The sequence below is a fragment of the Carcharhinus amblyrhynchos genome, chromosome 6 (genome assembly GCF_965287045.1).
Source record: "Carcharhinus amblyrhynchos chromosome 6, sCarAmb.v2.hapA, whole genome shotgun sequence".
NCBI classification, from domain to species: Eukaryota; Metazoa; Chordata; class Chondrichthyes; order Carcharhiniformes; family Carcharhinidae; genus Carcharhinus; species Carcharhinus amblyrhynchos.
In genome coordinates, this window is record NC_137329.1 from 91,320,076 (window position 1) to 91,343,109 (window position 23,034).

The window sequence follows — 23,034 nt, forward strand, 5'->3', positions numbered from 1 at the left end:
CTGCTGCACATATAATAAGGTGCACAAGATCAACTGACCAATTAGCCTTTCTCTGTGTTTCTCCATTCTTTCCCAATTAAGAAACAACCAGCCACCATTGGACCTTACTCCCAATTCATCTCTGCCACACTATGCTTGACAGTTGTCACTGAATTTTATTTTCCAGTGCACATTTTTTCCTCTATGTTTTTCATTGCCACTTCTTAGTGCTGAACACATAACTCCGTTGTCTGCCCAAACAGCCAGCATCAACTCATACTGGCTCAGCTAAACAAAGCGGGGAAGGTATATGACTGGCAGTTTGAATATTAGAGAAAGAACTACAGTGCAGAGATGAAATCCCCAAATGCTGCTTTGGTTTAAGTCTTCAATCATTACTTCAAAGCTTAACTTTCAAAGTTTTCTCTTTGCTAGTCTCCCTACCTTCAACAATAAAGCTATCCATAATCCTGTGGCCTTTATCCTACATAAAATCCAACATTCATTCCTCTGACACCAGTCTAGTTCTCGTTCTTTGCTAATTTCACTCCATTACTGTGATCATTCAGCAATGTCTTACCATCATCCCACCTGTTTTTAAAAGTCTCCTTAAGATAATGTTTGACGATGTAATCATACCTTTCCTAACCTTGTTACTCCCTTCCTTTCGTCCTGTAGTTGTTGTTTGGTGTCTAGCTTTCAGTAAAGATCACTGTGTGAAGATCTCTACAGGGATAAAATTTAATGTTATAAATTCCGCTGCAACCTTGAGCATCACTCTGCATGCTTAATGATACTCGTAGGTGTTGATATTTTCCACTCTCTCCAGCAAAACAGCTGGGAGAGAGTTGAAGTTTGTAGATGAACAGGCAACTCCACAAACTGAGTTCTAACCCACTGCACATTCACCTGTTGTTGTTTTTACAGCAGCAGGTTTTGTGGCGTCCGCGTTTTCCATTGTGCAGAGACAGAACATTCAGTATCATAAAATCAGGCTCCAACACTGCAATTAGGAGCCTAATTTAAAATTGATTGTTTCTGCATGGATTTCTCAAAGGTCAGGAAATCAAGAAGGAGCAGCAAGCACTGCTGGTTCCACAGGTAAGTCAGAACTGTTTCTGGGCTAGGAGGCAACCCTGCCTTTTAGAGAAGATTTTATCACCCACCCACAACCCATTCTGATCACAGCCTCTGTATCCTTTCTCCCAATCACTTGCCTTCATCCTCCAACTGCAATGTCCCACACACCTTGAAGTTGAACCCTCCCTCTCATAACTGCAGCATGGTGGCACAATGGTTAGCACTGTTGCTTCACAGCATCAGGGACCAGGGTTCAATTCTGGCCTTGGGTGACTGTATGGTGGAGTTTGCACATTCTCCCTGTGCCTGCGTGGGTTTCCTCTGGATGCTATGGTTTCCTCATTCCCATCCCCAAGGTATCCTGCAGCTCCAGGGTTTCCCTCCCAGCTGCTGGTCAGGTTGTCAATTTGGTAGCTGCTGGATAGAAAATGGCTAGTGGGAAAGAAGTAGTCCAGTTTAATACTCTTCCCATTTATCTGCTTCATAACTAACAAGTGCATGAGTAATGTAGATGCCACACCAGAGAGAGGTTTACAATGTACCAATGGCAAAATCTAAACACAACATTTGTTGCAGGTAATAAATTCTAAGCATTTACAACAATGAACTGGTACTAAAATAAACTGTGCATTTTTAAATGTTATAGTAAGAAGTCAGCTGTTACAGGCTGCTCTGAAAATAGTCATAGTTGCATACCTAAATATTGTGCAAAACTAGCAATTCTTCATTTTGAAAGCATAATGTAAAGCATCACTGGAAATCGCAATTCCAAGAAATTGCGTTGAAGACAGTTCAGAGAAGGTTTACCAAATAAATACCTAAAATGGGTGGGTTGTCTTATGAGAAAACATTAGACAGACTAGACTTGCATCTACTGGAGCTTAGAAGAGTAATAGGCAACTTGATTGAAACATATAAGAGTCTTGACAGGCTGGATGTGGACAGAGTCTAGAATCCAGAACTAGGAGGGTAGTGTTTAAAAATAAGGAATGCCCATTTAAAACAAAGATCAGGCAAAATGTTTTGTCTCAGTGAGTCATGGATCTTTGGAACTCTCTTCCTGAAAAGAAGGTGGAAGCAAAATCATTGAATATTTTTAAGACAGAAATGGACATATTCTTGGTATGCAAGGGGGTGATAGATTATCAGAGGTAGGCAGGATGCAGATTTGAGGTTCCTGTCAGATCAGCCATTATCTTATTATATGGCAGAGCAGGCTCAAGGGGCTGAATGATCTACTGCAGCTTCTTGTTCGTATGATTGTATTGGTAAATCGAAAAAACAGTCTTGATTATGGTTGATGCAATTCAAACATTATAGCTGGTAATCACCATGGACTTTATCCCACACACAATGGACCAGCCAGTTAAAAGGGAAAAATTCTAGTTCCCTTACTCAGCTGCAAACTGCAATTAATGCATAGGATATAATTTTATCTGAACAGATACATACGCAGTGGAGAGGTTGGGTCCTTTGTTATTATGAGTGGGACCTGCCATGGCTCTTTAACTCAGCCACAGCACTAACATCACGCTGTAGGATTTCCCAAACAATCACATTTTGTAGATGACTCACATTCTGTCAATGAAGGCTCTCTATTTAAAAGCATCCAGCTGGAGTCAGAATGTTTGCAAAAACCCTTGCTTTTACATAGCAAGTTGAAGATAAGAACATGGAAGGAAGAAAGATGCTCTTTACTCTGAAGAAAGAGTGAAGAAGAGGCCAAGTACACAATCTATATAATAGAGGCTGTGAGCAACTGGAATGTATTGCCCAGGATCTGGAATCAGTGTCAGAAAAGTTTCATTAGATTAGGCAAACTGAGTGCTAAGACACTTTCAAGTAGCATCCATACCCGTTATCTTCCCAGGATTCTCCTGCACAGCACTCTTCTGAACAATCCACCTTGCAGTTCCACAAATTCCTTTCTCTTCAGGCATCACCATCAGAATAGCTGACACTCAGAATAACTTCCATCCTATTGTCATCTCAGACCTATCCCTCACGATCATCCTCTGCAAATGTTACCATTCCATCCTCAACAAACATCCTACTTCTCATACTCATAATTCTCTACCTTCTCTCTTTGCAGGAGAAGAGAACATACAGCTCCAGGGAGAAGCAGAGAATCGGGGTGAACCTGCAGTCATTGCCACCCTGATTGCATTGGAGAAAGACACCTTTAAAATCGGCAGGGTCGGAATCTGTTAGTTGTTGGCAATAGAGAAATGGAGTGGCCCATAGAAATAATTAGCTAGATTGAGTTTGTACTCTTTTCCCATATCAGCATCAACTCATGTCTTTGATCTCCCACAGGTCCTTCAAGGGTGAAAGAGGAGATGTTATAATGGAGTAAACTGAGGAGTCCTCAGATGAGGGCAAACATTCAGACAATGCACATTCTCCAGGAGCACAAATAATCTCCTATTTGTCAATATATAAATTGAGGTACATGGGCAATGGACTAGAGATTGCTAAGTTGTAACATATCGACAAGCACATCATTTATGGGCAGGAGCAGATGCTGAGAGACAGGGACTGCAATTGAAAGACCCCGCCAGAAAGTTCAGCATGCCTCTGTTCTGCTCAGCATAGTCATCCAGAGAAGTTGGAAAGAAATAACTGGAAATGTGGGTGTTTCTGTCAGTATTTCCAGAGGCTGTGAGCATCTTGAGAGATTGGAGAGTCTATCTTTCATATGCTATGATGTCTCAGGCATTTGTGAAAATGTTTATGTACAAGGAAAGAGTGGACACTGAGAGCCTGCTGGCCCAGATCTGTGGCCTATATACTCTGTCTGTCACTTTACACAGAATGGAACAAAGCCTCTCTGACGTGCAAATAAGGATTTTCCAGCTATTGGCTGGCAGAAAGGTGTAGGATGGCTATGTGAAAGAAGCTGGAAAAAGTACATCTGATACTCCCATTTCTCATCCCTTGCCGCCATCTCGCAGCCTGCAGACAGAGCCACAAATGATGCCTTCTGTTCTGATGACCAAGTCTGCTCTTGCACAGGTGTTGATTCTGCCATTTTTGGCAGGACCCTTACCCATTACGAAATGGAGAGAATGTCAACCACAAGCACCTCAAATGTCACAGCAGGAAAGCCAGCTTGTACCAGCTCCATAAGACAACATTAAAACATTCTTTTATGATGCCTTCTGTAGTAACCAGATGAGTGACTACAAGCCTCATGATCACACATGGTTTCTCTTCCTACTCCTTCCTCCTCCCCAAAGGAGGATAAATGCCATTCCATACTTCCCACTTCCAACACCCCATTTCTGTCTGTTCTGCAATATTATGAAAGGCATAGCAGCTCACAAACATTCTGGAAACCCTTGATGGGGCATATCGAAGAGTGCTTCCAGATTTGTTGAGGCACCTGAAGTGCATCTTCAGAAATCTAATGGCTTGTTCTATTGCCTTTGTGCTGCTGAGGCTCCATTATATCTCTCCACTGGTTCACTGTAGACTTCCTTATGGATCTTTAGAGGTAATCCTTGTCTCCCAGAATATAGCTGTTGGGACTATGTGGAGGAGGGAAGCCTATGAGAGATGTGACTGCTGAATCATGCAGCGCAGATATGGATGATCACCTTGTTGACAAAGCCAATAACAATAAGTGATGGCCTTGGAAAACAATTCATCAGTGACGTACGAGTTGAACCTGGAGAGAGAGAGAGAGAGATTCTTGAGGTGTCACTAGCAGATCCCTGAATGGAGCCAGAGATGACAAAATTCAGTGGTAACCTAGACAGCCAATGCAATGCTTGCCCACTTGGTTCTCTTGGAATGAACTCTTTTTCCAAAAGGCAGAAGATGACAACAATGATCAGCGATGAAAACCTGAGCTTCATGAGACACTGTTGCTCTGCCATCTTTAGGAAACTCACTCTCTATCTGTTACATTTGTCTATTTGACGTAAACATACCAGTCATACAACAAGGGTTGGCAAAACAATAATATGGGTTCTTTATTTGAAGGTAAGATTATATACCAACAGTCTTACCTAGGAGGATGAGTATGCGCGTCTGACCTCCATAAGCTACTGTTCTGAGTAAAAGGTCATGAGACTAACACATGTGTTAGTGGTACTGATTGACATTAATTTAAATATGCCTCCTTAAAGATACATATCACAGCACGTCCATTTTTTTCTAAACTATTCTTATAACGGTTTACTCTTACAGAGTCAAACTATACACCTGACAGGAAAGGAAAAGAATAATTATATCTAAATATATCCTTTTGCCTGTAATAAATTTACAAGTGTTTAAAAAACATTGGTCGTCCGCTTATTGGTCTAGATTTAGTTATGGTGATCTTGATTGAAGGCTTCTATACAGTTTCAGAATGCTGGTTAGTGTTGCTTTACTTATGTTGCACCTTATACCATATTCTGTTACAATAGAGTTACTCAATCTTTCTGGTTGTGGTATTGTTCTGAATTGGCACCTGTTTCATTGTACTGTCATGCCATTCAGTGATAGTACTTGATACACTCCTGGTTCTGTGCATATGCTAACGATTTCTGCTGGATTGCATATGCCATCTGAGTGTTTAGTGTTTTGTTGGAAGTTCAGGTTGGGTAATTCATTACCCACATGCCAGTCATGGGATCTTTCATCTTCCCCTGCTTTCCAGTTAATGCGTCACGTACTCCTGTGAGTTTTGTCAGGTGATGAAGTTTGTCCATACTTGTCTGCTAAACAGTAACTTCACATTGGTTCAGCAGAATGATGAAGTTTGCAAGCTTGGAATGGGTATACATATTCGGTTCCAACTGTGCATGTAGCCTGTTGGCTGATAGTATGCATTGCAGAGTTAGATGGTCTTCTCCCAGTCAAAGCACAAAGTTTACAATAGCACTCCTTGTGGTCTGTGGTCCACATCATTGGCTTGACAATACTATGGCTGGTGATCAAGGACAGGTTTTGCATACCAGTAGGCCTGTGATCACTGGACCCATGGTATCCACATAGAATATCTGGGATGACCAGAGTGAGTTTTTGTAGCAACATTTGAGTGTAATGATCCAGGGATGGAATCTCTGAGCCATTGTATGTGATGAGTTTGGCAATAGTTGGTTGAATAGTTGCTTGCCACACCTTTGGGCACATATATAGCAGTGTGCGATAGTGGAAGGATATTTGCGCATGCATCAGTATCCAGTTTTGCATATGGGCTGTACTGTCCTTGGGTGCTGGAAAAGGCTTCTGGTGCTACCATTGTATCAATACATACAATGATGTCCACCATGTGGAATATCAGCTCACTTTGTATATCAATAGTGTGGTTAGCTTTACCTGACCTTATAGCTTGGCTGAACAGTTGCAGATCTGATTTTGTTGCTGTCTGGTATGCACGGTTGGCCATTTAGAATACTGTACCTGCATGACCTATGAGTGACGCTCCTTGTGACATCAGACTGCTTATTTTGGCCTTTGCTTTCTGCATCAGTGCTTCCGAGGTCACATACCTTGAATATATTATTGAAAGCTGGGCAGTTTGTGGGTGCATGTATAACGCTGCATCACCTGCATTGCTTACTATGCTTTGCTGTGTTGGCTGTCATGCCAATGAATTACGTAAAGTCTAGGCTCTGTTGACATAGTAATATGGCTTGGTACTTGTGTCTGCTTTGCAGCAGTGTTTTCATGTTGTAACCTTAGAATTGGTCCAAGGAATCTTTTTGGAAAATTTCTGTTAGGGTAAATGCTTTTGTGAGCTCAATTAATCTATTGGCTAACTCTGATGCTGTAAAGTTGTAATAGTGCCACTGTCTCTGCATCTGCTTCTGAGTTGATCAATGTTCTCTCTGACTACTCAGAAACACATGGATTCCAGATTGTATGTTAAGATCTAAGCTTCATTTGTAATTGATTTTCGATGGTGACCATATTTTATTGGATTTTTTAAGGTCATTGTCTGACAGATGTAAAGTGTTCAGTCTCGGGATGCCTTTACTGCCTATAGCGGTTTCAATTTTAGTGGCTTGCTTATCTGATTCAGAAATACTGAGGCTGAGAAAAATTGGCTGTATGTGTTGTTAGAACAAAGTAAACTGAGAGAAGAAGTCTGTTGCTCTCCAAATGAGTATTAGAAATTTTGTGCATATCTTGTGCTTTTTTTGCACATTACTAGGATCTTCTGAAACAGGACAGGTATTCAGTATTTTTTCTGCAGCCCCTCAGAATTTGGTTTCACTTTCTGAGTGACATTACCTGAGGTGACCATTAGCAGCAATTCATAGATTATTGCTTCATCACAGTAGTGGTACTGTTGAACTCTGATTTTGGTACTTAGATTATGTCCCTCACTGTGATTTTGGCATAAAATGTAACTGCCTGCTTCAAAGGCTAAGTTATAAAATGAAAAGAAATTTTTTGGCATCCTTCTTCTAGCTGTTTGGAGCTGTTGACTGTTACTGGATGGGCTCTTCTTCCCTAACCCAGTCTCTAGTATCTTATTCTCTTCTAGCCTCCTGCAGAGCCAATAAGCAGCTACAATGGATTATCTCCTGTCTATGGAGCTTTGCTTAAAGCTAGACTACCTGGAGTGGCTGTTCCTGTACAAACTTTGCAATAGATAGAATTGTACTAATTAACCTGTCCCAAATTTGAGCAATCTCGCTGGGACTCAGTGATTTGTCCCAGAAGAAGGTACAGTGTGTAGGGTTCATACAGTACTGCAGAATCACTTGCACACAGTGAGCTAGCCCATAACACCATCTTTTAGTTCCCCATTAACCTTCGCTATGCTGTATGTCATTATGCTAGAATTTCCCTTTACTGTGTGTGGTCCATTTAATGCACCACATGGTTCCTTCAAAATGGCCATGCATTTGTGCATTTTATAGAGACCACAACTTCTATGCAGCTGATTTGTTCCTTTCACACTGTATATTCCTGTTTGCTGTGCATTCAAGCACCCAAACAACTTACACGGAATATTATTAACAAGACCTCAAAAGGATTCACACCAGGTTCAACTATTTCACAGTTGCTTTTCAAGGGAGCAGTTTCCAGGAACTTCCTTGATATGTCTCATGCAGATGGAGCCAGAAAGTTGCACCTTCACTGGCCACAATTTAAAGGTCTGGCAAAAATAGACCAGATTCTGGAAGAGCTAGATTAAGGCCCATATTTCTAACCTGGTCTTTTGCCTTTTCTGCTGATAAATTTGCTTTAAATTTCTCTATTATTGATGTAAGTTATTATTCAAAAAAGAAAAAATAGAAGTAACAGTCAAATACTGAACAAAAAAGACTAAACATGCATTTATAAATCCCTATAATTAAAAAAAAACTATCATTAAAAGATGTGAATTATCATGGCCAGAACCTGGCGGTTTCTGCGGCAGGGGAACATCAAATTTTGTAGACAGGACTTCCTTTAGGATCTCATCTGCCCCAAACCAGAAGCCATTTTACAGTGCGATGGGCAAGGTTTTGGATGGGAAGTCCATCCATGCCCCTCTTAATGCCCGTAAATAGCCACTTAAGGGCCTGCCTCGCCACTGCAGCACTAGGCCTGAATGGGCTGGAGATCTATTGGCCATCTACAGTTCTCTAAGGCAGAACCTCCATCCAAAAGTAGGCAAAAATTCTGCCTATTGCCAGTTAACTCTCAACTGAGCACAAAATAGCAGCAGACCTATCAGAGTCAGTAGGGATCATTCTCTTTCAGGATGGCAAGCGCTCAAAATAAAAATCGTCATTCAGTTCTTTAACAATGTTTAGCATTTACATATGAGCAAACTGCTAACATGATCTTGTTAGGTGTAAGCTACTTTAACTCTTTCCTTCTCATCTGTTACTAAACCTAAGTGTCTGCCTACGACTTTGCTCATAAATCCGGAATCCCCTTCCTCAGGTCAGTACTAGTGATACAGCAAAATCTTCTTAAGTAGGCTCTCGCATTATAGAAACTATAAAGACAATGTAAATAGAATTATCAAGAATTTAAAGCAAATAAAAGATATTCAGCCCATCTGGTCTATGCCATTGTTTATGTTCCACCAAGCCTCCTCCTAAATTTTCCATCTTCTTTTTACATATCGTATTATTCCTTCCTTTCTCATGTACTTAGGTAGTTGTTCTTAATTGGATCTAGTTATGCACCTCAATTGCTCTTGTAGTGTGGTAGCATGTTCCACACTCTAAACACTGTCTGGTTAAATAAGTTTTTCCTGAATTCCTTATCAGAGTTATGAGTGCCTAGCTTATATTTATGGCCCTTAGTTTTGACTCATCACAGGTGGAAACACCTGTTTTAACCTATCAAACCTCTTCATAATTTTAGTAATTTTTTTTAGTATGTGCAGTAATTACTATGCCAGGCAACAGCTTCCACATTGGTTAAATGAATTTTTTCAGTCGCATTCTTCAATGCTATCATTGATTTGGGTGTAACACAGTTGCAGCCTGGGCTCCCTGCAAGGTCCACCTGTGCTGATTTGCTGCTCAAAGGTCTTGACCAGTATGGAAATGGTTGAGGAGTGCCCAAGATTGGTGTGACAGGTTGAAGCTGGGTGGACGGGCTGTGGGCCCTGTGATAAGGAAGTGGTGTTTAATGGTGGCATGTTGGTTCCACTCCTACTGCCATAGGGCCCCTGTTGTTATTCCTTGACACAGTGGTCTTAGCCATGTAGGCTGACATGATGGGAAGTCAACAACAGATGGATTGGCAAGGTTATTGTGTAGTGGCAGGATTAGGTTGCTGTAAACCTCCAGGAACTTTCTTGCTGCAATCTCCCTACTCATGTGGGGGAGATGTTGCTCGGGACTGGAAACCAGGGTAATTTAATTGATCAGAGGATACACATTGTTTGTTGAGCTATGTGTCTGCAAGACTGATATGGGATGAGTTGTTCCATATTGGTGCATGGTACTCTGCAATGATAAAAGTTGAGATCCTTAAGGTTTGAGCACTCCATGAAGAGCTAGCAAGTTTGCTGAGGATATAAACAGAAAATGCTGGAAAATCTCAGCAGGTCTGACAGCATCTGTGGAAAGAGAACAGAGCCAATGTTTCAAGTCTGGATGACTCTTCATCAGAACTGAGATTTTGCTGGTGGAATCTGTCAGTACTGCTGAGTACTGCTGCTAAACTGCTGAGATTTTACAGCATCCCTGTTTTTATTTCAGTTCCCAGAATCCGCAGTAATTTGCCCTTGTCTTATGTTTGCTGAGGAGATTATTACATATTTTGATCTTTACTGCTGTCTTGCTCAGATGTTTTTTATATGTTAGTTCTTGTCAAGGGCAACACCAAGATAAACAGGATATTTTTTGTGATTCAGTTTCTTGCCATTCAAGGAGAAGTTGAGTTGGAATATACTTGAAGCAATTTGTTGCTACTGGACAAAAGGTGCCATGTGTTGCATCAGTTGGCCAGCAACCTCTATTAGTAACTTACATTAGTCAACTCCTTCAACCTTCCCTTTCCTAAATAAAAGAGCACAGCTTGTTTAATCTTGTGTGATAAGTATAAGCTCTCAGTTCTGGTATCATTCTTGTGAATTCTTTTTGTACCTTTTCCAAGGGCTTCTATACCCATTCTGCAATATGGAGATCAGAATTATGCAGACTACTCTAAATATGATTTAGTTAAGCTGCTACACATTTTTGTAGCAACCAAAATTTGCTTATGGTCCATTAAGGGAAGCACTCACAAACTTGTACGCCTACCATTTGAATTATTGTGACGCATGATTGAGTGAGGTTCATGCTATTGGCAGCAGTACTCATCAGTAATCAAGCAGACCATGCTAATAACACATAGTACAGACAGTCAACTCTTCATAAAAACAGTCCTTCCCATTGAGTAGTCATCTTGAATAACAGGAGTCTTCTGCTGAATGCTGCAATTCCTAACAAGAAAAATAGAACACCAGGGCAGAGAAAAGGCTCCTAACTTATTAGCTGTGATATCTGTGGAAGAGACAAGCCATATTTCCCTGAGTTGGGGTGGGGTAGCGGGAGGCCATCAACCAAATTCAGAAAGGATTGGGAGCAGATGATCAGGGGGGTCAATGTGAGAAGTCTGGCCCATAGAAAAGGATAAGCCAGTACATGCGATGTATTTGGATTTTCAGGAAGCTTTTGATAAAGTCCCACGTAATAGGCTACTGTGCAAAATTAAAGTGCATGGGATTGGGGATAATATATTTGCATGCATTGAGAATTGGTTAGAAGACAAACAGAGAGAAAGAATAAATGGATCTTTTTGAAGGGGGAAATGGTGACCAACAGAGATCAATGCTTAAGTCCCAGCTATTCACAATGATTTGGATGATGGAATCAAATGGGATATTTTCAAGTTTGCTGATGATAAGAAACATGGTGATGGACCTGGCAACATTGGGCACCATCTTTAAAGGGCCCCCCAATTCATGCACATGGTCATGCTGGTGCAAAATCTCCCTCAGATCTTCAGCCACTCTGACAAAAAAATCTGGGGGCATGGTTTACACCATTCGTCTGGCTGGACAGGACCTGTTAGAGCTAAAAAGGCTGATTCCACGGAGATCAGGATGGTACCTTTAAAGTGCCCCTGAGTGGCACACCCCTCAATGGAAGACTAACCCCACAAGCACCAGGAAAACAACCCTTCCCCTGCCCCACATCATGAAAGTATCAGGGGCTTTCTCCCCTCATCCCAGCTACACAAGAAAAGGGGCTCTTCCCCACCACTTCCCACTATCACTGCAGCAATATCACAGGCAGTCTCCCCCTCACAAGCAAGTCCCCAACCCATCCCTGGCAAGTTCCCCCTCCCCCACCTTTTATTGGCAAGTCCCCTCCACTTCACTAGCGAGCTCTCCCTTCAAGTCACCCACTCCCACCTCAATTCACTGGAAAGCCCCCCCTTTACAGGAGAGTTCTCCCCACCATCAAAGTAATTGGCCCTTCCTCCCCCCAATCACAATAACAGAAATCCTTCTTCCCCCAATGGGGTTCCCCAGAGGCCCTGTTGGCATTTCCAATGTGTGCCGGGGGCAGTGCCAACCTGTACCAGGGGACAGTACTAGGCCACTGCCCAGACATGTCCCTCTCCACCCCAGAGGTTATACTTGGCGACCCAGCAGGATTTCCTGGACTGAATCCCGTTCTTCTAAATCTGTTATAAATCTCATGTTGTTAATGTTTGGATATTTTGTACGGGGGGGTCATGTGAAAGAGAGACTTGTTAATGATATTCAGATCTATTAAAGTGCAGCTATATGTACCCATCCTTTGTTGGTGGAAACCTCATTACATTACTGGTGAGGGACGGGGAAAATCAGGAAACAAGATCTCGCCGACAAGAATCTTTTCCTGACTCTTATGGGATTTTGTACCAGTGTCACCATTTACTTCTGCAGTGAATGCAGGTGCAAGATTGCCCCCATTGAGTGAGTAGGAAAATACATGGCAGATGCAGTATAATGTGGATAAATGTGAAGTTATCCACTTCAGACAGAGAAACAAAAGGGTGGAGCATTATTTAAATGGTGATAGATTGAGAAATATTAGCATACAAAGGGATCTTGGTGTCCTTGTTCATCAAAAATGGAAAACAAACAGTTCGGAAGGCAAATAATATGTTGGCCTTCATTGCAGGAGGATTTGAATACAGTAGCAAGGATGACGTATTGCAGCTGTACCGGGCTTTTGTAAGAATACAACTGGAGTGTTGTGCAGTTTTGTTCTTCTTCTCTAAACTTGCCATGGAGGAAGTGCAGTGGAAGTTCACCAAACTGACTCCTGGGATGGCAGAATTGTCATATGAAGAGTGATTCATCGTATTCATTGGAATGTAGAAGAATGAGAGGGGATCTAATTGAAATGTATAAAATTTTGACAAGGCTGGACAGATTGGATGCAGAGATGTTGTTTCTTCTGGCTGGGGTTCAAGAATAAAGGGTCACAGTTTCAGAATAAAGGTAGGCTATTTAGGAATGAGATGTGGAGAAACTTCTTCACTCAAAGAATGGTGAACCTATGGAATTCTCTACCACATAAGACAGTGGAAGCCAAGTCACTGAATATATTTAAGAAGAAAATAGATTTCTAGATTCTAAAAATATCAGGGGATATAGGGAGAGTTCATAAATGTGGCATTGAGATAGAAGATCAGCCATGATCATATTGAATGGTGGAACAAGCTTGAAGATCAAATGGCCTACTCCTGCTCCTAGTTTCTGCCCCGACGTCCTGGCAACAGAGTCACAAGAGGTCTAATATCCTCTGAGTGGTCATGTTCAATTAATGTATCTTCATGTGACGTCCCACATCCACTGCACCTTCAAACCATCCTGCTAATCAATGCATTGCATCCGAGTCACTTACCCAGCAGCAGTCCCTAGCACTCAGGAATCATGCCTAACAACCAGCTACTCAACCTCATGCTCACATGCACTCCAATGATGTCAGCCTCACAGCTACCTTTTGCTGCCCCCACACATCTCCAGCTATTCAGCTATACAGACACATCACCGAAACAAAATGCTATCCAATCAATGACTTTCTTCCTTCTCTTTTGCAGAGGAAGATGGCACACAATAGTTGGGAGCAAAGCAGAACTAGGAAAATAAGGATGCCTGTTCTTCCTGAGTCCAATGAAGGATATGGTTCTCTGTATCATGCAACCAGCTGCAATATACCCCAGGGCATCTGTGCAGACAAGAACATAGAGGATGTTCCTTCTTTTTGCTCCAACTCAACTCTCAGCCCATCCTCATTCTGTTACCTGACAAACTGCTTATTGGATGACTATGGACCTTCCTAACATCCTTCCCTCACCCCAATCATCTTTTTTTATGATTTTCTGCTTTCAGACACCCAAGAATTGTCACCAACCCAGTCACATCCAAGGGGGAGAGCAAAGTTACGCCACAGAAGTATTGAAGAGACTACATCATTTGCATTATTGATAGTCACCAACTCAGATACTGACATTGCATGAATTTTAGAGATTAATATAGAACATGGGGTGAATCACTGGGTGTGCAGTGCCACAAACAAATGGTTGAAAGATTGGTTGGATCAGGGAGAAAGGATATTCCGGTGCCAACTCACCAGAGGGTGAAGTTGCTAATATATTCTGCTACAGGGGACTCAGATGAGGACTTTGATGGGGCAACATACAGGAAAACATGGAATCTTGCTCAAACACGACTGATGGCATTATACAGAGCTTGCCTTCTCTGGTGTCTCTGCTCCATCCCCTGGACACACTGCAGATCCAGAGGCACTGCCACTCCACCTTCCATTTCTTTCTTTCGTTCAGGGGATGTGGGCGTTGCTAGCTGAGCCGGCATTTATTGCCCATCTCTAATTGCCCTTGAACTCAGTGGCTTGCTTGGCTATTTCAGAGGGCAGTTGAGAGTCAACCACATTGGTGTGGGTCTGGAGTCACATGTAGGCCAGACCAGGTAAGTATAGCAGATTTCATTCCCTAATGGACATTATTGAACCAGATGGGTTTTTACAACAATCAACAATGGTTTCATTGGTCATGATTAGATTCCAGATTTTTATTAAATTCATGCCATGGTGGGATTCTAACCTGTGTCCGCAGATCATTACCCTGGGCCTTTGAGTTACTAGTCCAGTGGCAATACCACTCAGCCACTGCTTCCCCACTTTCAGCCTTTGTGATGACAAGTCACCAAATCCTCTGCTCTCCCTCTGAGGATGCAGCAACACTCTGTATCAAATCCAGAAACTCACCAAAATATTCCCAAAAAACACATTGCAAAAGTTAGTTGCAGAAGTTAGTGTAAATGAATTTATCTACCAGTTGTCTGTGCCCTTTAAATTATTTTAGTGCTGGATCCCTCTTGCAGCTTTGGCAATTAGAAATAGTCTGACTTCTGTGGACTATTTAAATTGAGCAGCAAATCTGCCAGCACAGATGTTTGGCATCACAATCTGGCACAACTGCGTGAGGATCCTTACCAGTATGAAGACCCATATTGGAAGCAACAGAGTCCACTCAAGGGGCAGGATTTTCTCAGAAAAATTTTAAATATCAAAAGGGTGAGAAAATGGGAGGGTTTCTCGCTCATCTTTCAGTGAGATTGTTAACTTATGCAATATAGAGGCCATAATGTGATACTCAGCATAGGCAGGGGGTGGAGCCTCTCGACTTTCTGGTTGCTTGAGAAGCGAGCTGCTGAGCTCCATGCACAACATTGTGCTGGTGCCCCAATCTCCCAGTATATGTGTACATTGTGTACACAGTACGCTGGAAATCTGTCACCACCTCCGTGGAATTCGCCTCCCCTGATTGCTGCCCCTCCCGATTGCCGCCCCACCCCCCTAATCACCACCCTAACCCCTGATCACTGATCTGTCGATTTCTGCCCTACCCTCCATTGCTACGCCCAATGTCGATCACCAGCCTTGATCCGCAAACTCCAATCACCACCTGAAACCCCCGATTTTTACTCGCTGATTGCCCTCCACCCTGATCACCATCCCTAATCCCCCGATCATTGCCCTAACCTCCGACTGCCGCCCCAACCTCTGATCTACATCCCAACCCACAATCATTGCCCCCCAATTGCCCTCCATCCCAATCACCATCCCCACCAACCATGTCCTTCCCTCTGCCAAGTTCTCCCCTTCTCTCCCCTCCCACAGACTTCCCCCCACTTTCCCTGTCAGGCTTCACCTCTGCCAGGAATCAATACCCTGTCAAGTCCTGCCACGTTGGCACTACCAGGGTATCAGCCTGGCACTGCTAGGGTGCCAAGCAGGCATTTCTCCATGGGCACTGCCCAGCCCTTTCCTCAGGGGGTTTCAATGGCCTCCAAATCCACTGGCGAGGCCATCACATCTGGTCCTTGTTAGTGGGGACTATCTGGGATCCTTGCCTGTGAGACCTCGAGAACTAAGTTAAATGACCCTGGACAATTGTGTCCCTCACTCGTTAATGGCATGTTAAATATGTTGTTATGATTTAAACGAGCACGAAGCTGACTTTGCCAGCAAAATAGGGCTTGCAGGATTGCAAGAAGCAGAAACCGGGTGCAAACCCAATTTTTCACCCCTTGCCCTATCTTACCGGTTTGCCACACCAATCAACCAGCAGGACGAGCCAATATGATCGTGCCCAAGGATTCTCTTGCTGCCAAAGTACAGCTTCAACCCTACAAATCCAAATTTCATGCTCAACCTATGGATTTCAGTGCTTTCCCCTCGAGATGCATCTGTGTGGATTTTCTGGTTTTTTCCCCCTTGGTCATTTATGTTGCTACATTTAATGATTTATTCTGGTAGAGAGGGAGAAATCAACAGATGAGCAAATGTTAAGTTTCTTGGTAACTGACATGCAGTGTATCTTGAACTAATATTCTGTAAACAATGACTCACAGTCTATTGGAATCTGCAATAAAGACCAGCAGCTCCACCTGGTGGTTTTAAGAACCATAAGAATATGTGCGCTGAGAAGGAAAGTTTTATCCCATGGATGGTTAAAGTGTTAAAAGTCTGAATCATGACCCCAAACTACCCACTCCCTGGAGGCAAGTTAATCTTTTAAATGTTATAATGAGGTTATGTACCTTATTTTTATTCATCATTTAAAATTTAATCTTGGCATGCTGGATTTACTGTGTCTTTGGAAAGCACTGCAAAAAGGGTTGCATATCTTTGTCCCAAGTTCCCATGATTGGACATCACCCCATTGCACTCATTATGATCTCCTCCTCCCACTCCCTCCCAATATCCCAACACACATGCTGGCGGCCAGACTACCCTCATCCCCGACACTGGGGTTTATCTATCTATGGGATAAACCAATACGCCCTCAGGGATTTCCACCCCAATTAGGATTATTCCCCATCCAACTGGAAACAAAGCATGTTGATCAGGTCAGTTTATGCGCCAGGAACTTATTTTATGTTTCCCACTCTGTACCCTCACTACCCCCACCCAGCCACTCCCAGCAGGTCAATAGAGTCAAAATTTTTTCCCAGAGAAAGAAAGATAAGTACAATGGTTAGTTCTGCTCAGCAGCATTATAAGTTTAACCTTATCAACACAGGCTTACATATAGTTAATTAATTTGAGATAGGAATAAGAAGGATATAGAATTCCAATCAGGGCCATTCCTGCACTTAATAGTATCTCATTTACTAGTGATAGATCATCACTGGCACAAAATCTTATGTGTAGGTTCACATCTAGCCTTTTGGTTGGACTAGTCCCAATTAGGATTAGAGTAAAAGTTAGAAATAGTGTTTTGAACAAGAAAATACGAATCTCATTAACAGTAATATTGACTTATAAATTCTGATAAAATGTTGCATGTGATATTAGAGATGGTGAATTCCATTCATGACCTGGTATTACACCAGGTCTTTGGCAAGCAAACTCCATTAATTCACAAGACATTTTAATTAATAACAAATAAATCCATAAATATGATAATTATTGTGTGACAGGCAACGTAATAGCAAGATTCTAGTGAAAAATAAATGGCAACATGCAAGTCCCTTAGCAATTTTATAAGCTTCTAAATAATCCTAAATAGAAACCATCTGAACTCCTGAATTACACTCTATCCTGTAATCAATCTCAGAAATATAGAATCCATCTGAATTTCTTGATTCGATTAAAACATTTTAATTCAATCCATTACTTTCTGTTTTTTTTTTCACTTCAGCACGGTGGCACAGTGGTTAGCATTGCTGCCTCACAGGACTTGGGACCTGGGTTTGATTCCAGCCTTGGGTGACTATCCGTGTGCAGTTTGCACGGTCTCCCCATGTCCATGTGGGTTTGCTCCAGTTTTCTCCCACAGTCCAACAATGTGCAAGTTAGATGGATTGGCCACGCTAAACTGTCCCTTAGTTTTCAAACATGTGTGGGTTAGGTGGATTATGATGTGGCGATGCCGGCGTTGGACTGGGGTAAACACAGTAAAAAGTCTGACAACACCAGGTTTAAGTCCAACCGATTTATTTGATAGTAAACTGTGAGTTTACTACCAAATAAATCGGTTGGACTTAAACCTGGTGTTGTCAGACTTCTTACTTAGGTGGATTAGTCAGCTTAAATGTGCAGGGTTACGGAGATAGGGCAGAGGGAAGGGCCTGGATGGGATGCTCTTATGGAGTGTCAGTACAGATTCAGTGGGCTGAATGGCCTCTGTCTGCACTGCACAGATTCTATGGTTCTAATTATCATTCAGCTTTACTACTGCCTGGGCAAATTATTCATCATAAATTCCTTTGCATCTGGGTTTTAAGAATGTTAAAATCATGTGAAAAGAAGATCATTAATTGTATTACAAAACATTAGAATTATGAGTAATAAAATCCCATAAAAAGTTGAACTGCTGGTCCAAATTTGTTCTAATCCAAAATTCCTCCTTAACTACAAACAATTTTTTGAAAGAAAACCAGGTATCTTCTTACAGTTCAACACCTGCTATTGTTTCTTTTTAATCATTCATTAGCAAATGTCTGTCAACAATCTGAGTTGATTTTCTGTACAGTTTTTCCAGTTCTATTATTGGGCAAAGCTCGTCTGTTACATCTTTACCATTCTTTGGTACATCGATGTGCTGTGCAGTTACACTGCAACCTTATTTCACACATGATCCCATGTGTCTTATTTAGATCCTCTTGTCAATTATTCATGCTAGCAAAGTTCTCCATTACAGACATTAATTTCTAATGTGTTGGTGCGGACTTGATGGGCCAAAGGATCTCTTCTGCACTGTATGGTTCCATGATTAGGCAGAGGGAAATGTTGACAAGACCAATAAAAGTATACTGAAATATATCTTCTAAAACATTCAGAAAATGACATTTAAGTATATTAACTAAGGCTCTTGCAATTCATTTTTGATCTTTCTTTCCCTCAAGCCAAATTGAGTCCTATTATATCTGCCTTGTAACCTTCCTATTCCTTGAACATCTAACAGTGAAGATGCTCAAAGCAACACACGCTACTAGAATTGTGGGCTTTTTTAAAATTATCTTATTTACTCAACATGTTCTTTTTAATATCAGCACTGTGATTACTGACCTTCAACACAGTTGTTATATTCAGCATGGTTACTAGGGAGGGACAAACAGCAGCAAAGATAACCAACATGATTGTATTGAGATGAATAAACTGTAACATGAATACTAGGATTGAACAAATTGCAATATGGTTACAAGAGATCAATAAACTGCAGCATGGTTTATTGGGATGAGTAAACTGTTGCTAGGGATGAATAAAATGCAGCTCTCTATACAAATAATGTTAGGGGCCAGATCAGAAACTCCAAGGTATTTAATGAAGTTAACCTCGACTTTAACTTTACGTTTGATTTTGGCATTAGGGTGAACATAAGAACATAAGAAATAGGAGCAGGAGTAGGCCATCTAGCCCTTCTCCAGGGGCAGGATTCTCTGGCTACACTCATTCCAAGGCTGGAAAATCATGCCCAAGGTCAACGGACCTTTGCATGGTCCATGTCCTGCCCACTATGATTTCCGTGGTGGCCAGGAGGGGAAAATTCCACCCCAAATATGATTCAAGGAATCCATTAGGAAGCTTTAATCAAAACAAACTTTATTTAAGAACACAGTTAAAACATAACAAAAAGAATTAGCATAACTTTTACCAATTAAAATATTTAAATATGACAAGGTACAATCCTTAACAGCTAGTTATCTCCATTCCAATTTAAATCAATACCCTATAGACTTAAATCCCTTCTGTAGAACAAGTTAGCACAGAAACCAGAGGTGCTTACGTGATGCTAGATTTTCAGCTTTTTAAAACTTCTGGACAGAGAAAGATCTACTTTCAAGCAGCAAAATCTCCATGAAAGAAATTTATATAATGGCAGATCCAGTCTCCAACTTCAGAGAGGAACAGAGACACTGTTATCTCTCAACTCCAAAAGCAGCATTTAAGCTTGAATATCTATGTGAGCCCAGCTTCACCATCACATGACCATACCTGCCAATCATCCCAATCAAGTTCCACTCCACAAAATTCCAGGGGAAAACAGCAGAACAGCATTAGTTCATGTAGAAAACCAACATTCTAGCCATTAGAAGCAATTACGCTGTGGCAGCAACGAAACAGGATGGCAGTAAGCACAATGGCCAGAACTCTAGCACCTCGCCCGCCACAGAATTGGCAGGTGAGCGTCCGACATTGGAAGTTTCCGTTGACCTTGGGCAGGAATTTCCGGTCTCAGCTGAACGAGACCATAAAATCCTGCCCAATGGCTCTGAGTACGTAAAACTTCTACAACAGATCCTGTACCAGAACATGGCTCAAATACATTTCTTAAAGACACAGTATTGCCACAGTAAGCACCAACCCAAGAGAGCTACACACCAATTGAGAGGCTGAACAAGAGAGAGAGTTGAACATTGTCTGAGGTTCTTTTATCCAATAAATCCAGACAATACATTAAAAATATGTGTTGAATTTGTGAGACTTGCCTAGTGGAGTATTTGAGTGTCTGATGAGATTGTTGACCCAGTAATGTTTTGCATCTGTAGGCTAATAAGTTAATTTGATATTGCCACATCGTTGTAGTATTAAATTAATGGCTGTACCATATATATAAAAATCTTTGATTCATTCCACACCCAGAATAAGAGAGAAGATTCTCAGTTTAGGACCAGAACATCTCTTCTGCACCCTGGCATGCCTATGTAGTCCGACTTGCTCCTGTATTCATTCATATATGCATTTTGTATGCTGCTCCAGATCTGAACCCTTCTATCTCTTTTACCTTCTGCTCCTTCCAGGCTCTTCTCTTCAGTTTCGTCCCACTTCAGTCATTGAAGTTCTCCATTTCCTCAGTTATCTTCTGTGTACTTCCCCCCCCACCCCCACCATTCCAACACCACAATTCTCCCTCTTCTCTGCAACCATCTCCTGCCCCCACCTCACACACCCACCTACTGTGTCCTAGTTCCTACCCCAGCTCATATCCATCATTGCTTTTCTGCCTTCCCCCTCTCCTGCCTCAGTTCAGGCTTGGATAAGCTCATAACTACTCTGTATTCCTCACTTAGCATTGTTCAAAGGGCCTACTAAGACACTTATTACTTATTTTTACAAACAACAACTTGAACTGCCCTATTATTCTCTTCCCTGCTGACTGTCAAAAACATTGACAGAGTATGGGAAGATTGTGTGGGGTAGCTCACTGAAAAAAAATAGAGTGAAACACCTCAACCCCTGAAAAAATTATGACAATTCCTCTTGTCTATTGTCCAACTCAGTGTTTTTGTTTGATTCCACTCTTAATTATAGAAGTGACTTCTCTCACTCCTGCACCCTCTACCCCCATCCCCCTCTACAATGATACTTCTGATTGCCTCAAGGATCTTTCCTTAGCTGCCTCCATTATATCATCTATATGCTGCAGCTTGCCAACATCATCCAAAAGGCAGAATTTCTCAGTCCGATGGGGACAAGTTGGAGGTGAATGGACAATGAAAATAGGGGAGCTGTGTTGGTACAGCTCCCTAATGCGTTCCCACCATCAGGCAAGTTTTCTAGGGGTGGACCAGGATGCAGATCACATCTACTTCACAGAAATTTGGTTTATTTTATGCCCCATTTAAGGGTGATCTTTTGGGCTCTCTAGCATTTTGTTGGTGGCAGATGATTTCCCTGCTGAATGGGGAAGCTGCCAGCTTATTGGAGGTGGATTCCCTGCAATAGGTTGGAGGCAGTGGAACCGAAGGTCATTGCCCAATTCTAGGCCGGCACAAAGGAAAGTTGTCCCCACAGTCCAAATGATCCCATTGATTGGGGCCTTCTGACATCCCCAGTGTGCATTATTAACTTAGTTTTGCACCTCCAAGGGTGCCTCAATGTTGAGGCATTCTTGAGCTTCCCTACCTACCTCAGCATGCCCAGCTCTCCCAGTGGGACTTAAGCTGCTGACTTTCTGATTGGGCCAGCTGCATCAAAAGTTTGCCGCCTTCCTTAATAGGATGACTAATGCAGAGGCAATCAATTAGGAGGCTGCCTCCAGGCAAATTGGAACTTCTCACAGGCTGCCAGCAGTTGAGGGTTTGAGATCTTCATTTGTCCCAGATATCGTGGTCCCAACATGCACAAGAAAATCTTGCCTACACGGTCAGGTTTTATCTGTATGCCAATCTCAAAAGGTAATGTTTTCCAACGGTGGCCCTGACTTGAACTGTCATGGACATTGAAAATTTACCTAATATGTCAGGAAGGTCCATGAAGTTGCTGATAAGAGAACAGAATTTCTGGTGTGGGCCAAACACAGTGGGTGAAATTTTCCTGGAAATCAGCAAAGGCCAATGGCAGATGGGAAAGACATATGTATCACTGGTGGGGCGGCCTCTGATTTGCCCGCCCTGCCAGATTGCTTGTCCTATATCCATTCTTTGACAAGTCACAATTTCCTCTAGTGGAACATTGGGAAGGCTGAAGTCATTAGCCGGGATTTTTCTGTTCCTGATTGTATCATGCAGTTTTTATAAAGGCAGCAGGAAATATTGCGAGAACTGCAAAATTGTGTTTTACATTGTTGTAAACATGTGGCACAATTGCTAAGGGCATTATCATTTGACAGATTATCTACACAGGAATTCACCCTGGAGCCACCCTATACCCCACCTGGCACTAACCTGACATTGCCTCCGGCACTACTAGGCATTGCCCTATGACATTGACTCTGGAGACTTGCCTGGCACTGTCCATGCTGGGGCCAGTGCCCAAGAAATGCCAGGGTAGTGCAGGGGGTTGGTTTTCCAGGATGAACTCTTTTGCTCTCTCTGCATTGGAGTGGCCTTCAAAAATGGTGCCCCAATCTTCAAGTGTCTAAGTTGCTGGCAGGGCGGGCAAATCAGAGGCCGCCCCACCAGTGATACATATGTCTTTCCCACCTGCCATTGGCCTTTGCTGATTTCCAGGAAAATTTCACCCACTGTGTTTGGCCCACACCAGAAACTCTGTTCCCTTATCAACAACT

The 23,034-nt window shown here is 42.2% G+C and overlaps 1 protein-coding gene across 1 annotated transcript in view; it reads left to right on the forward strand.

Moving 5' to 3' along the window:
* The window catches only part of cacna1c (calcium channel, voltage-dependent, L type, alpha 1C subunit), a 1,035,639-nt gene that overhangs the window by 887,478 nt on the left and 125,127 nt on the right, over positions 1-23,034 (forward strand). The gene's annotated exons all lie outside the window — the stretch shown is intronic.